We start from the raw sequence: 12,932 nt of genomic DNA on the forward strand, positions 1-12,932 counted from the left end.
CTCGTCTGGCCTCGCCTGAATTCTAGTCGGGTACAATTTTGAAGTCAAACAAGCCCGGTGACTTTATAAAACTGCTTGACAGATGTTCTTTCAGTCATCGCAGGTTGCCTTCAGCAGAAGATAATGTGGAGGCACAATCTGGAGAGCGTGACAAAGTTTCCAAAGTGGAACTAATACTGTAATTGCATTATGAATTACAGGAACAGGAATCTTCCGAGGTTTGCCATGCACTTAACTCATTTTAATGCTTGTGAATCATTGCTTACATTGCTCATTGCCTTCCTACCTCTATGATAACATTGTTAAATTGATTTCAGGGCTAGATGTTCTATTGCTTGACTCTCTCAGGTCCTTTTGGACCTCTCGGAATGGAGTGCAGAGTAGTAGTATGTGATACATGTGATAAACAACTGAACGTTTCTGACTTTAAGGCCACGGCTAAATGAAGGCAATTGAAAGCATTGTGTTATCACATCTCTTGATTCCATCTCTGTGGTGATGTTTTGGGGGCACTCTTCGTTGTTATTTGAAAGATAACAATCCACGCAGTGAAGGAGCTGTTGTTTTTGTGATTCCATCCAAGATCGCAGTGGGATATTAGATTCTTAGTTTCACAGAATGTGCAAGGTAATGATAGATATTTGTAAATGCGTTCTTAGTAGTGCCAGATACATTTCCTGAAAAAACAACCTCAGGCTTTCTTAAACCAGTCTAGGCCCTGTTGCTCTGTTCCGCCCTACCACAGTGAATACATTATGGTCTGCCATTAGGAAATGCCTCCCCTGAAACCCCATAATGACTGTGGACAGGCTGGCCTGGGCCCCCTCGGGCAGAGACTCTGAACCCTGTTTAGGAGAGGGCTCAAGTCCATGTCTGCCATCTGTTTTCATGTCTATTAGACAAAATAATGATTGAAACGATGTTGAGTGTTGACGGTGCTAGTGTGTAGTGATTCACCTACTACATGCCAAGGTTGGTTTCATTGTCTAATCAAGGTTAACAGTAATTCAGGGGGGGTGCTCTCATTTACTGTAGTAAGCCAATGCTCCTTAAGGACTTAGAGTGGACTCAGCGTAAGGTTTACATGGTCACGCTTTATTCGGATAGTCCCCTAAATATGATCTACAGTTGCTAAAACCATCAACTGCAACTCTGTTGATATACAACAGCTTGCTAGGGTTAGGGTTAGCATTAGAGTAAGGGCTGGGGTAAGGGTTAAGGTTGGGATAAGGGTTAAGGTTAGGGCTATGATTAGGGTTAGTGGATAGTTAGTTGAAATGTGGTTGACACTTAGTTAAACATCTACTGTACAAACCATCTATTTGGGAGGAATTGGGGAATTAGTGAAAGCCAATTTTAAGAGTCCGCCAGAACAGTTTTTCCAAATCTTGTCCTCAACTTGAATGATTCGATCTGATCTGAAAGAACTACCATGATGGGGACTTTGCAATGAGAACATCATACAATAGAAAGAAAACAATGCTTTCATATCCTACAAAGAACTTCTTTGAACCCTTATCTTCTGCTTTCTGACGCAATCGCCTGAGCGTCAGGAACACTCAAATACAGGGCTTTAAATAGAATGTATATCCTCAGCTACACTCACATACTGGAAGAGATGAGTAAACAAGATGGCCACTGAGCTGCCTTGATAGATAAGCATCCAAGAGGCAACAGGGGAGCTCAGAGTGGCCTAGTTAGGGAGGGAAAGCGAGAGGGAAAGCGAGAGAGCTAGAGAGAGAGAGAGAGAGAGAGAGAGAAAGAGAGAGAGAGAGAGAAATTGTCACAGGTTTGATACATTACCTAGGGAAAGCAACAGCATCTGAAGGAGATCAATCTTAACTGTAATTCAAAGCTGTGCACTTCATCATGGTGGCTTTTCACTGGAGGGGCAGCCATCGCGAAGACAAGCCAAAACAAAAATATGATTGATTGGCTTATAGGTGAATCCTACTCTGACTTTCTTTGACTCATTGATAATGATGACCTTGGTGTTATTGTAAGGGGTAAAGAATACCATATGTCACAATAGTATTAAAAGAAAGTGGGACTCCAGAAAAGGGTAGATTTTATTCCAGGTGTCCTTTTGTTTTTTGTTTTTTTCCATTTTGTGCTGAAGTCTCTATTCCAGTTTGCATTGAAATGCATTGAAATTCAGCGCTAACCTTTAGGAAAGTGGAACCGCAAAATGACATTTATATTTTTCATTGTATGCTGGCGAGGAGACGGGGATTTACTGGGCTCAGTTTGATTTTCTGCTTGGTACACTCACGAGTGTGAGGAAATGGGCTGAACCGGGCTTACTTGGTTATGGCGGTTCTCACAAAGCAAAGAGACTCCCGCCCGTTCTCTTCAGCGCAGGTCGCCGATGAAAAAGTCAAGATCGTGCATCACGATCTCAATTTCCCCCGGTGCCGTTCTCTCTGTGAGTTTGGTGGAATAACTTAGATTTATAGGTCGGCCGCTAAAAATACCCTCAGTTATTGCAAGCAAATGAATAAATCACAATGGTTGCTTGCCCCGCTCCTGGACACTTATACATTGTGTGTGTGTGTGTGTGTGTGTGTGTCTGTGTGTGTGTGTGTGTGTGTGTGTGTGTGTGTGTGTGTGTGTGTGTGTGTGTGTGTGTGTGTGTGTGTGTGTGTCATGAAAGCTGAGTGCAAACTGCTTAAATGTGCTCTCACTTGATTTATTTATTCAATTACCCTTCATTTTCATTGGACTGATCGGGGCGGTGAAATGCGAGCGCGCATAAAACCCAATTGCAATAAGCTAAATGTAATTCAGTTCAGATAAACATAAAATCTTTACTGTAGACTCTTTGCCTACTGAGTAGGAAATATGGTTTTGAATGACTGTTTAGAGATGCATCCATCACAGGATGGTTTCACTCCTGCATCTTGCAGTAAGTTTTTAAAGTCCACCAAAGGTCCACTATTTTTGGTTTGATTATGGCTTCACCAGATCAAAATAGCATCAACCAAATATGAACAATGAGGTTTTTCTGTTGTTTCGAAGTATTGTTTAGGGAAATATCCAGTCCTGCCGCAAACTCTCAGTTTTGGATGGATTTGATTTACAATATATTGTATATGTGTCTGTCACCACGACCTGCTCATGTTTTATTGTTGCTCTGGATAGTACAACTCAATCAAATACACCAATTCTATAATTTCTAATTATATGCACACAGTGACAGCTCTCTGCAGGTACAGACAACAACTGAGACTCGATGGAACTGGCCATTTAGAATGTTGTGTAAAATGCAGCAAGACTGTTCAGAATACGATTATTAGTTATATTGTCGTTTGATCTAGCACAGTGTTGTATTTTACAATAGAGAGACAACCTGTTTGCTAACTTACTGTTAGCAGAGTTGCTAACAATTGTACAAAACTAGCTTCAAAGTAGCCTGACCGGCCACTAGAGGTCACTGTTGATACTGACTTTAGTGTCTCCGATAATGTTAAAGACCCACATTAGTCATTTTTATGTTTTTTTCACTGATATATGACATCCTGGTACTGCACAATGTTATTATAATGAATCAATTCTGTTTCTTTTTCTTGCTTTCTTTTATTTGTTTTCTCTTTTTTTTTGTTATAGTAAATAACAAAAAATAAATAAAACAACATTTTCGAAGTGGGTTATGCTTCTTCCATGTTACTTCCGTAAGTGTTACATAGTGTTCAGTAATCAGGTTGCCCAAAATGAACGTATGAAAGTTATAAAAGTGTCAAATCGAACACTGTAAAATTTATGGAAGTAACTCATTCCTGTGTCACTCAGTTAACATAATGGAGGTCCCAACATCATCTCTTTCTCTGAGGGAAGATCATTGCTTTATATTTGTTTTCTATAGAAAATGATTGACAACATATACAATTGATGGGAATGACTTTGGGTGAACCAGGCGGTCAAGTTGTAAAAACATATTCTTTCTCTTCCCTCCAAGTCCAATTTCATCATATCCCAAATCAATCATATCAGTCACGATGCAACATCAAACACAAACACCATCATTTCAAGAATGCATGTCCCATGAAACGTCTGTAGTGTCAAAGACAGATATTCACAGGGCCTTAGTGAATGACGATACCTGTATTTTCTGCTCATTCTTATGTGATCTGTAACAACCCAAATTCAATATAAACCACCCCTTCTTGCTAGATAGGTAGGGTGGCATTGTAATCAATGGGACATGTGGAACATGGGCGTGTCCAATGTTTTACTGCAAACGTATTTACTGATGCATGGAACGATTACAGCACTGCAGTGTGACTAGCACACTGTGGATCTGTTTGTTTCCTCAAATCATAATAATCATCAGGGCGTGAAAATTGAGGAGACGTATTCGATCGTAAAAGTAAAAGGGGGCAACGTTATACGTGTAATTGGAAGTGCACCATAAAGATTGGGCTCCCTGTGCCAGACTCTCCTACACCCCCTCCTACAGTGCTCTCTCCCCCCCCCTCCCCCCCTCCCCCCCTCCCCCATCATTACAGTAGTTGGAGTGGGTAAAGGTCCTGAGGGGTGCTGTGGTGCCAGAAGGAAGAAGACCTGCAGTAGTGCAGAGCATCAGAGCGGCAGCAGCATGACTGATCTATCCATCACAAAGGTGCTGTCTGGCAAAGCTGAGGGAGGGGAGAGATTTGCTCCCCACAGCCCGACGGCACGGAGAAGACTGCTCTTAAGTGACCTTGGGAAGTTTGCACTTTAAACACCCCTCCTGATTTATGTAATGCCATCACAGGGAACTGTCTCTCAGTGATAGACCTGTTTGTCTGCTGGATTGGTTCTATTGCTGTACACAGACGTGATGCTCATCTGTTCTTGTCGGGAGGTATCTATCTGCCAAAGTATTTTACGGAAGAAAGGGAACCGCTCAACTCTGTGTTGATGGCTCTGACAGGACATCAGTTGATGTGTTGGGCAGATTGAATGATAAGCAGAAAGAGCTTGAAAGCATTAGCATTATGCCAAAGAAGTAAATGCTAACGGATGCTAACCGATTGCTTACTAATGGTTAAAAATTAAAGCAGTTCGCAGGACTATGACTCAATGAGGAGTTCATACTGTGTAGTGTTTAAGCAATTCTAGACAGATACTGTTGATAAGACAATAAGAAAAATAGATGAAAGCAAGGTTGCATACTTTATAATGGTGGGTTACCAATGCCTCTCTGTTGATGGTTATAACCATATGCTGAAGTGATGGATGGTCAAGGAAAACCACACATTAAATCAAAGAGCTCATTTTTGAAAGTGCCGCTGTGTCAAACTCTGGCCCTCTATGAATCCTACAGCCAAACACTCCCTCATCATTAAAGAAGTGACATTGGAAGAATTTAATTAACAAATGTGCAATGAGACAAAATATGTCCAAACCTATGAAATCTTAATGGTGAACGATACAAAATATACAGCCTGACAGTATTGGGGTACATTTTCCCAGACATACTGTTAAATCAATATGCCATCAACATCCTAGGAGGAAACGGGGGGCTCACAATCACTGTTTCTTTTTACTGTGGCAGTTAGAATTGATTTCTCTCAACATGTTTAGATGTACATGTATTGAAGCAGAGCACTGTGCAGAATTCAGCTATTGATGTTTGTGTGGATGGGAGAGTTAGCCTGCAGCAGCTGGTGTGTCTAATTCCAAATTCAAAAAATATATTTTTCTGATAATGTTTGTGAGGTTAATTAGCGAAGAAGACCTCCAATTTCTGTTTTAGCAGAGGTGAGTGAGAGCAGACATACACTCAGTGAACACTTTATTACGAACACTATGCTAATACTGGGTAAGGCATCCCTTTACTCAAACAGCCTCAATTCTTTGTGGCATTGATTCCACAAGATGTTGGAAACATTCCTTTCTGATCCATGATGACATGATTGCATCACAGAATTCCTGCAGATTTTTCAGGTGTACTTTCAAGCTGTGAATCTCCTGTTCTACCACATCCCAAAGGTATTCTATGGGATTCAGATCCGGTGACTGGGAAAGCCACTGAAGAACACTGAACTCATTGTCATGTTCATGAAACCAGTTTGAGATTACTTGGTGACATGGTGGACTTGCTGGAAATAGCCATAAGAAGATGGGTAAATTGTGGCCATGAAGGGATGTACATGGTCAGCAACAATACTCAAATAGGCTGTGGCATTCAAGCGATGATTGATTGGTATTAACGGGCCCAAAGTGTGCCAAGAAAACATTCCCCACACAATGAGAAGGTGTACAGGTGTTCCTAATAAAGTGTTCGGTGAGTGTACACCTGCAGTATTTGTTCTCTAAGTGACAAATTCTCTCAGAGGCTGTATTTTTGCTCACTTATACAGTACAGGTAGGTGTGTGAACGTATGTGACTAATGTAAATTGATATGCAGTATGGTTGTCGTGAGGTACAGTATGCCTAGCAACAAAGTTTCCTCTGCTTCTTCAGCTAAATGCATAGTTTGCATGACCTTTCATGACTGGTATTACGTACATTATATCCACAGTACAGTATGTGTGCATCAACACGGCCTCTCATTAGATTAGATTAGATTAGACTCAACTTCATTTGTCGTTGTGCAGAGTACAAGTACAGAGACAACGAAATGCAGTTAGCGTCTAACCAGAAGTGCAAAATAGCAGAAAGTGCAATGAACAGTATATACAGGTAGTGCAGTATATGAGCAGTAAGTAGTGCAGTATAGTATAAGTAGTGCAGTGAAGCAGTATATGAGTAAGCAGTAGCATTATAAGCAGAATAAATAGGTTGCAGTATTGCTTAATTAACTTGTGTGGTGTTTTGTATGAAAGTGGAGGATGGTCAGTGTGACGCCTCGTCCTGCTCCTTTGTTCTTTGTTGTTCTTTGTTTTATGTCATTCATTCATTTTTTCCTGTTTATTTTTGACCTTCTCACTTCGCCTCTCGTTTCAGATACTTCACTGCCTGCCATTGTGTGTTCCCCGCCTGTGTGATGGTCTACCTCACCCTGATTGGTTTCACCTGTCCCTCATCGTCCTTCCCTCTCCAGTGTGTTTAGTCTGTGTGTTCCCCTTTCTCTGTGCCAGTTTGTCTTTGTACCTTTGTGTCATACGTTCCAGCAAGTTTCCTAGTGTTGAGTTTTCCTGGTTTTTGATCCACGATAGTTTTTCTGACTTTGCCGTTTGCCTTCGCCTTGCCAGATTAATCTACTGACTGACTTCCTGCGTCCCAAACCCTTTTTTTTTTTTTTTTTTTTTAAGTAAAAACCATTCTTTTTGATTCAAGGTTTCGTCTCTGAGTCGTGCATTCAAGTCCTTTGCCTGAGTACTCCAGCCCTTACAGTCAGCTGATGGTCCATTGACTGTTGAAGCTAAGCTTATTGATGAAGAGGGGCTTTTCGTGCAAGTGTTTTACATTTGTACGGACCACCTTGTTATGACATAATCTGCAAGCAAATGAGAGTGGTTGAGCACGTCTGCTCTCCCTCTGGAGACTGCTCCTTCTGAGCACAGTTTACAGTAAGTGGTGCCAAGCAACCGTGCGCCCTCTGCATGGCACTCTGCTCCAAGTGTGTGTGTGTGTGTGTGTGTGTGTGTGTGCGCGTGTGTGTGTGCGTGTGTGTGTGTGTGCGTGTGTGTGTGTGTGCGCGTGTGTGTGTGCGTGTGTGTGTGTGTGTGTGTGTGTTTGTGTGTGTGTGTGTGTGTGTGTGTGTGTGTGTGTGCAAACAAAATGTTTGTGCCATCTGTATACTATCTGAGACAAAAATGAACAGGAGAAGATGCACCGTGCTGCACACAATATCACACCTGAATCACACACAATGCAGATTCCAGAAGTGCACTTTGATTGAATTTCCTGCATACAGTAGGAATTTCATGAATATTGACTGGATATTGGCAACAATATTGTAAATGAATTCAGCTGTATCAGAGAGGTCACAAGTTACCTCAGTAACAACATACACACACAAACAAGAAGCACACACAAACACACACAGCTCACACACACACACACACACACACACACACACACACAGCTCTCTCACACAAACACACACAGCTCACACACACACACACACACACACAGCTCTCTCACACACACACACACAGCTCTCTCACACACACACACACACAGCTCTCTCACACACACACACACACACACAGCTCACACACACACACACACACACACACACACACACACACACAGCTCTCTCACACAAACACACACAGCTCTCTCACACACACACACACACACAGCTCACACAGCTCACTCACACACACACACACAGCTCACACACACAAACACTCTTTTTCGCCCCTCTACCACGATTTTAGACAACGTAGTCAGAGCAGCTGGCGAGGCTTTTCCAATAAACTTTTTGAAAAGAAAGTTTCACTCCCTTAGGCCCCCTTCAGCAGCACATTCAACAATAAAAGAGGCATATAATTACTGTGCCTGAGGAGCTGACACATCTCCTACACCCACAGGTACCCAGCGCTGGCTGCCTATAGCCCTCATATGCCAGGGAGGAAAGATGCTGCTTGAAACACCAATCAGTGGTCCCAAACTCAATTCCCGGAGGTGGTGGTGTGTATGCTTGTTTTTGTTCCGTGAAAACACCTGATTCAACTAATCAAGGTCTAGATTGAGGACCATGGTTAATTTGATCAAAATGCACACGCGCACACGCACACACACACACACCGTCTCACAAGGAATTGAGTCTGCTCTAAAAGGCAGAGTCAACCAAGAGGAAATGGTGAGAATCCGATGAGATAGCTAACGCAGCTTCCAAAAGCATAGAACCCCTACTGCTTCAGTTGTTGCATAATCAAGATAGAGAATAATATGTCCCTCTCTGTATTATGTCAAACCCTAGAGGGGTCTATTTTTGAACATGTCATGTTCTGTGTCTTTGTACTTCTACAGCTGCAAATGGATCCCTGAGACTTAGCCTCTCTTCTCCTCTCAGAGGCTTATACGAGGATCCATCAATACGATGCCGTGCACGATGATGTGCTGGGAATGATAATGGTCTTTTCGCTTTATCACAGGGTGGGGATGTGGATGTGTACTCTGGATGAAAAGGTCTTGAGAGGAGATAAAAGAGATGAGCTAGATACTGTATATGTAGCTGTAGGAACAGGTAATGTACTGTCGATCTTTTGTATGACTGAGTTCTCTTTCAATCAACACGGTTCGACCCCTCACTATGGGACACTCACTCTGTGTACATGATGACAAGTGTCTCCTGTTTTGTTTACATTCTACCGTTAGGTAGAAGTGAGTGAGGTGAACTATAGTAGTGAGCACTAATGGTGTTGGTGTGCGATATCTCCCAACCCAAGAAACTGGGAGCAGGTGTCAATGCAGAAAAAATTATAGAGCTCTGCCTCCTTGCAGTCCACGTGACCTCACTCCGTGACCCACTCCACGTAAGGTTGATGGGTCTCTCTGTGGTCGGACAATGAGCCTTCTGGCTTGATAAGTCCAAAACACCCGACAAGGAGTGCAGGGACATCCTCGATGGCCCCTTCGACTCGACTGGGCTGTTTGGGGTCACCTTGGATGACTTTTAGTCCAGCCTTCGCAGGGGTGGTCCAGTTGATCAGTTGCTCACAGGGAGTTGCTCACCCAAGTCCTCAGAGAGAAAAAATCTCTTCTCTGCTGGCAAAGGGTGCGATCCAAATTGTTCCCGGGAAGAATCCCAGATGGGAACCATTGTTGCCACGGCCACGGCCAAACGTGTGAGTGACTTGTATGCGCTACCAGTATGTCCTACATGTTCCCAGTTTGCCCGAGGCGACACTAAGTATGTTACGCCCTAACTCAGCGTTAGTTCCCCAGGTCATCTCCATGGCGTACCGCAGCAAAGCTGCCGTACTGCTCCCTTTTCATTCTCCGCCCTTCTCCTCCCCGGAGCCAAAGGAAGAGCTGTGTCTACACAGCGCCTCTCCCATTGGATTGTGGGGGTCATTGTTGAGGCTTACAATTACTGGGGATTGCAGCCCCCTTTGGAGGGGGTTGGCAGCGTCATGGGCTCTGTTCAAGGGTGTCTCTGTTTCAAGGATATGTGCTGCAGCTAGCTGGGCTTCTCCACATACATTTCAAAGGTTTTACAGCCTGGACGTGATCACGCCCTCTGTGGCGCACACTGTCCTAAGTGGTGGTTTGGAGACTGTGTGATGTAGACGGGGTACATCCTTGTGTCCGTACAGGTTTGCGTTCAGACCAGGCAATCTGGGCATTGTGCAAGGGTCGACTAGTAGTAAGGGGGCCGACCGAGTCGACTGAAGGGGAACTAGGGGTTATTATTATCACGCCTTTAAAGGTGAAGCACGAGGCGGGTCTGTACAGGTGTGAATGAATAGGGTTTCAGTGAATAGAGGTACACAGAGTGTGTGTCGCATAGTGAGGGGTCTCCCTCGTCTCCTTCAGAGAACCTAGGTTGCATGAGTAACCCTAGATTTCTGTAGTTACATTTACATTATTTCTTTTTGTAAATGGAAATGTTAAAATGTAGTTACATAAGTATGTTCTTTCAGTAAATATACACATGCATAGGTTCATATATCAGAAATAATATTTTGTTGTGCGGTCAGGAAATAACTCGGTCAGGAAAGACTCATATTTTTAGCAATTCTAAGAAATACTGTTTCTGAGAAGAGAACAGGAAACCCTGGCACCACATCATCTAATGAGTGTTGGTCAGTCCACTACACAGTCACAAAGACTTATGACAGTCACCATACCGCACCATAACCATTCTGTCAGTGGAGGCAGTTTGAAAATTGCTTTAACACCCTGTAGGTGGATGCTGTGGCCTATTCCTCAGCCTTGCTTAAAAAGCAAACCCCAATCTAAAGCCTCAGACCCCAAAACAGCTTAGGGGAGACACATCAAAATCACAACCCACCCTGGATACACACACTGTCTAGAAAAGTTGTGTTACAGACCCCCAGGACATCACATAAGTCAAGGCATGCTACATGTGGCTCTAATCCCCTAATTAAGTCACATTCCCCACAAGTGTAGCACAGGAGAGAGCAGCTTGACAGTTCTATTAAAAAGTAAGGATGAAATACCACACGGAGGTGAAACGAGATCTCCTTTTATATTCTATGGTGAGAAAAGTTTTATGACCTTGTGAGAAAATGTTTCTGTGTTATACTTCTCGGGAGAGGAATGCAATCTACTGCTCAAGGGTTTCTACCGGCAGAACCTTAATCAAGCCAAATGTATGGGGACTGGTTGTGCATCTGTCCCTTACACTTCTGATTCCCTAAACTGTAATCTTTAAGAAACTGTTGCACTTGCGTGGCTGGCTATGCAACACGGTATCATTGCAAAACGTCCCTATACTACACCTAGGCAATCTCCTTTTTCGTCAAAATAGAAGACATCTAGATGCGTTAGCAACGACTAATGCGGTGGTTAACTTTGAGTGGTTCAAGTTAGGGCTGGGCATTAACTGTGAGTGGTTAGGGTTGGGGTTAGGAGTAGCTTCAGAGTGGTCAGGGTAAGTGTAAATTATCAGAGGAAGGTATTAGTGAACATTAGCAACAAGAATTGGCAAACAAAACCACTAAAAGTCCCCGCGAGGTTTGGATTGCAAGCATTGGTTTTACACCCTCAGTCCTCCGCCATCCCCAACCTCCCACCTCTCATTGGTATGGTCAGGGGGAATGAACCCAGGTGCGGAACACAGAGTCACGACAAGGATATAAATAATAGGGTATTTAATGAGGGAATAACAGGGAATGGGACAAGCAGGGGGGAAATGGCAAACAGGGTAGGGCAGGTAGGGCGGGCGGGCAGGCAGGCAGACAGACGGGGCAGGCGAGCACATAGGGCAGGCAGGGCAGGTAGACTAGGCAGGTAGGGCAGGCGGGTAGTGCTTGCAGGCAGGCTGACAGGCGAACAGGCAGGCAGGTAGAAAACTGGGTCGAGGTTCTGGAGCATAAGGGAGAAGGCAATTAAACAGAGAAACACACAAAGACTTAGATCTATATGCAGCTGAGCGGCCGAGAATGAGACTAACTTGAAACAACAAACAACGATCTGGCGAAGGGTGGACGGGAAGCCGGGGTTTAAGTACAGGAGGTGATGAGCAGATGACCAACAGGTGAGCAGAATGAGCGGGTGGAGATGGTGAGTGACAGAGAATCGGAGCCTGGCCACGCCCACACACAACACACACAGACAGACAGGAGAGAGGGAGGTACTGGAAATGGAGGGCGTGACACCCATAGCATTCTTTCTTTTGTATCATCACAGGTACACAGAAAATTACATCTTATAATGTGATGAATTATGATACAGGGCGGGGCTAGGACACAGTACGGTAGTTCTCTCACCCTTCGTTTTAGATTTTCGCATCTTTATTTTTTGCCAATACCCTTCATTATGTTTTCAGTTCCATTGGTCCTCATAATAGTCTCCATTCCATGTTAAACCACCACCAGATGTCCTCTTCCTACCACTGAACATTTACATTTACATTTACATTTATGGCATTTGGCAGACGCCTTTATCCAAAGCGACTTACAACAAATACATTTGTTTAAGTAAGTGAATCATCTGCCCAACAGTCATCATAAGACAAAGTAATCAATGCTCACACCTGGGGCCATTGGCAGTCGTAATGCCAGAAGCCTTTTTTTTATATATATTTTTTGTTATTATTAACAGGAGAGAACTTGTACAGGGGGGTAGCGGGGGTGAAGAGGCCTCTAGGTTTGCAGTTAGGGTTAGTACAGGGGGGGTAGTGAGGGTGAAGAAGCCTCTAGGTTTGCAGTTAGGGTTAGTACAGGGGGGGTAGTGAGGGTGAAGAGGTCTTTAGGAGGGACTGTTAAAATGTAGCCTGAAGAGATGGGTTTTCAATCTACGGCGGAAGATCGGTAGTGACTCTGCAGTCCTGACAGTAGTGGGAAGCTCATTCCACCAGCGGGGC

Source organism: Argentina silus (assembly GCF_951799395.1).
Source record: "Argentina silus genome assembly, chromosome: 1".
Classification (NCBI taxonomy): Eukaryota; Metazoa; Chordata; class Actinopteri; order Argentiniformes; family Argentinidae; genus Argentina; species Argentina silus.